Source organism: Vipera berus (genome assembly GCF_964194415.1).
Source record: "Vipera berus genome assembly, chromosome: W".
NCBI lineage: Eukaryota > Metazoa > Chordata > Lepidosauria > Squamata > Viperidae > Vipera > Vipera berus.
The window spans coordinates 58,658,762-58,663,209 of record NC_138210.1 but is presented as its reverse complement, the minus strand read 5'-3'; the positions used below and the strand labels follow the sequence as shown (position 1 = coordinate 58,663,209).

The window sequence follows — 4,448 nt, the reverse complement described above, 5'->3', positions numbered from 1 at the left end:
TTAATAGAAACGTTCTAAAGCAAATTGACATTAAAAGGGATAATATTTTTGCCAGTAGAAATGTTGTTGGATGGTCATGATATTCTTCTTCTTGTAATCCTTCTTCTTTCCTCCCAGCTTGCGGGCAGCCTGTGACATCACGGATTGTTGGAGGGCAGGCAGCTGTTGAAGGGACGTGGCCCTGGCAAGCCAGCATTTTTCAAGCGAACAAACTGATTTGCGGAGGGTCCCTCATCAACTCCAACTGGGTAGTTTCTGCAGCTCACTGCTTTCCTTTGTGAGTAGACAATAGACACTACCACACAGGCATGGCCGAGCTTTGCTCCAAAACCAGCTGGATGTTAGGCTGAATGATTATGTCATCAGAGTTGTGGGTGCCAAGAAGTGGGGTCAGGCAGTCGAGGAAAAGTAGGCAAAGCAGAAGAATTTTGGGATGTGGTGGCTGGAAGGTTTTCCCATCAGGCAGAGCAGCAAGACTGCCTTGGGTAGCAGTTGCTCAAAAGATGCGGAAGCTGCTGTATAATGCCAGAAAAATAAACTGGGTCAGTCACATACACCTTCTGAAACCCCCTGAAATTAGCCAAGTAGACTGAGGTGAGACAGATCTTCCAGTCTGTTCATCTTCTATATACAATAAGCAGAAGTGGAGGTCTCAACCTCAAATACCGATGACATAAATCAATCCCAGCTTTTGTGGAAGCAAACTGGCAGACTATTAGGAAAGAGGAATAGGAGAAAATAACCTCTCTTCATTATTGAGCCTGAGCAAACATCACATTTTGCAAAGTCCTGCCAAATGCAATGCTTTTGCTGTTTAAATCAGTGTTTCTAAACCTTGGCATCAACTTAAGATTTAAGGTGCTGGTACTTACCTTTAAAGCCCTACATGGCTTAGGCCCGGGATACTTGCAGGACCATCTGCTGCTGGGAATGACTTCCCATCGCCCAGTGCGCTCACACAGAGAGGGCCTCCTCAGGGTACCGTCGGCTAGACAATGTCGGCTGGCGACCCCCAGGGGGAGGGCCTTCTCTGTGGGAGCGCCAGCCCTGTGGAACCAGCTCCCCCCTGAGCTTCGGATGGCCCCAGATCTCCGGTCCTTTCGCCGCAGCCTCAAAACACTCCTTTTCCATCAGGCTGACCTGGACTGACAGGGATTTTAATTATGTTTTTAATTTTTAACTTTAATTTTTAACTTATTTTAATTTTAATTTATTCTACAGGGGCCATTAATTTATTTTTCTTTTAACTTCTGTATTATTGTATTTTATTGTCGTTAGCCGCCCTGACTCCTTCGGGAGATAGGGCGGCATATAAGTCCCAATAATAATAATAATAATAATAATAATAATAACAACAACAACAACAACAACAACTTGGCACTAGCTGGGGAAATGTGGGAGTTGAAAGTTCACACATCTTAAAAGTTGTCAAAGTTGAAAAACACTGGTTAAAACTAAAGGCATCTCAAAGAGTATTTTGTATTTTTTTTATATTTTTGTAGAATTCTATTTATGCAGTTTTATCTTTTAATATTGTAAGCCACCCAGAGTTATCCTGTGGTAAGATAGGTAGCCAATAAATTTGATAAATATAAAGTGAAAACATCCCAGAGAAAAGCAGATTCAAACAATTATAGTATTGTTTTTTTTAACATATTAACAATTATAACACTCACAGCTTTTAAACTACAGTATTTCACTTCTTTCAGCAGATAGCTCTTTTCCTTTGGCTGCATTAAAGACAAAAGAAATATACATTGGCTCACCGTAATTTATCATGTACAAGGATTGAATCAAAGCTTGAATCAAAGCTTGAATCAAAGATTGAATCAAAGCTTGGACCCAGATTGTTGGGGGCAATTAAGCTGACTTTGTAATAATGCCGCTTGTGGGGGGTGTGAAAGCCCTAATAAGCAGGCATATACATAGAATGAAGGCTACTGCTAAGCTTGTAAGCCGCCCTGAGTCTTCGGAGAAGGGCGGGATATAAATGGAATTAAAATAAAAAAATAAAAATAAATCCGGAAAGAGAAGGGTCTTATTGACTTGCAAGAAATAATGGAATATGATGGACATTGCAAATGGATATTAAAGATGTCCAAATGATAGATATTGCAGCCAAGAAAAGTTAGTAGCAATAACCTATCCATAACTTTGCAGTGGTGGAGAAATGGATTTCCAGGTACAACTGGATCCAGGAGACTTAATCTACTATCTTACTCAGCTGTGCAACAAGTAATTTAAACTAAAGAGTTAATGAGTTTTTAGCTCCAAGAGTATTAACAAATATGGCTTTAAAAATCAAAATAGCAATTCTGAGAGCGCATTCAAAGCTTCTCTCATTTTTAATATGGATTATATATTATACAGAAAGCACATAAAAAGTGGGTTGAATGTAGATCACACTGTCACAGCCAACATCTGGATTTTTTTTACCACATTCTGCAAACACTCCTGCATAAGCTTTGTTTCACCTTTGATTATCAACTTTCAGACCCAAAACACCCTATGAAGTACAGCTGGGTGCTTATAAACTCTTGGACCCTTCTCCTAATATGGTGACATCGGCTGCCAAACGTGTTATCTCCCATCCTGACTACAATGGCGAGGCCGGCTCCATTGGAGACATTGCTTTAGTGGAGCTGAATTCCCCAGTGACTTTCAATGACTATATCCTTCCCATCTGCTTGCCAGCATCTTCTGTGGAGTTTCCTGCAGACACAAAATGCTGGGTCACTGGATGGGGACGGACTGGGAATTCAGGTGAGTAAAACTGGAGGTAACATTTTCTTAGAGACCCAGAAAGTTGGACTATATGTGATTTTTTTTGCTTCTTTGTTTGCTTGTTTCTTTAATAATACACATTTGTTATTTGAGAAAAGAAAGCTGCTGAGGCTGCTTTTCCTATGTGGGTTTTAAAGGTTTTCCATAATCTTCCTCAACAATGACCTGATGCATGTTGCATCATAGATAGCAAAGTCTTTGTGGGAGTTGTCATTGGGTAATCTGAGTGAGGAAGTCCATCTCTAAGAAATGTTTTATCTAGTTTGAATAAAGAAGAGTGATGGAACCAGAAAACCAAAGTATATAGGCGGGTATCCATCAAAATGACAGGGACGTGGTGGCTCAGTGAGTTAGGACACTGAGCTTGTCGGTCAGAAGGTCGGCAGTTTGGCGGGTCGAATCCCGAGTGCCGCGTAGCAGAGTGAGCGCCTGTTACTCGTCCCAGCTTCTGCCAACCTAGCAGTTTAAAAGCACGTAAAAATGCAAGTAGAAAAATAGGGACCACTACGGTGGGAAGGTAACAGCGTTCCGTGCGCCTTTGGCATCTAGTCATGCCGGCCACATGACCACGGAGACGTCCTCGGACAAGTGCTGGCTCTTCGGTTTTGAAACGGAGATGAGCACCGGCCCCTAGAGTTGGAAACGATGTAGCACGCATGTGCAGGGGAACCTTTACCTTTACCTTATCCATCAAAATAATCTATTACATGGAGAAGTGGAAAAGAGGGTGATAGGTTTCAAAGTACAGATGAGTTGTTTGCACTTACCTGGAAGTAGTTATAGTACTAGTTTGGGAAGGTCAGCAAAAACCTTTCTGAAACATCATTGAGGGCAAACTAATGGAAGTCTTTTTTTAAAAAATATGGGGAGTGCAATTTTTCATGGCTCTCAACAATATACAATAAGAAACAAGATTATACAAGTGGCAAGTTGTAGTCCACAGCATAAGTACATATTATAAACCTGCCTAGATGTTGATGAAATACAATATGTCTCCCAGAATCTTTCATCACTCATCTTCCTGCCTGGGACCGCTAGGAATTGTGGCTTAGCAACATCTGGAGGTCTATATATATTGTGCATAAATCTGTTATCTTTGCATTCTGGGAATGAAAATCGTCCCATTTTCCTCTTCTACAGAAGACCTGGCATCCCCCCAAACACTTCAGGAAGTGGAGGTACCCATCATAGATCGTGATACTTGCAACAATCTCTATAATCTAAGCAGCAAATATCAGTTACAAAATGATCTTGTCAAGGCTGATATGATCTGTGCAGGGTACGAAGAAGGTGGAAAAGATGCCTGTCAGGTAGGATATTCTAAAACCTATTCTTTAGAGAAGCAAAATGACATGTAAATATAAAGTCCTAAGCAACTAAAATAAAGTTCTGCAAGTATCCTCACTGTCCTTAGAAGGAGTTAAATGTATTAAGCATTTGTTTATAATTTGTATAGCATTTGTCAAACTGATTCAAAAGACCAAAGGTGCAAAATATGGTCCACAATTTTCTTCAGGGTTCTCCAGGCTAAAAGTAACCTCCACCTCTGGATCTCTTCAATGATAAAACTTTTCCAAACGGATTTAAAAAAAAAACCATCTGCACCACTTGTGGTCTATACATGGGTGCAGGTCTTCCTGAACATAAAGAGAGAAGTCATTACT

At 40.7% G+C, this 4,448-nt stretch overlaps 1 long non-coding RNA gene across 1 annotated transcript; it reads right to left on the bottom strand.

The window, feature by feature from the left end:
• Positions 1–286: 286 nt before the first annotated feature.
• On the bottom strand, positions 287–3,869 carry LOC308676752. Its single transcript, XR_014028363.1, has 3 exons — positions 3,552–3,869; positions 1,677–1,730; positions 287–515 (listed from the first exon to the last, which is right to left on the bottom strand). It is a non-coding gene; the product is annotated as an uncharacterized lncRNA (long non-coding RNA).
• Positions 3,870–4,448: the final 579 nt, after the last annotated feature.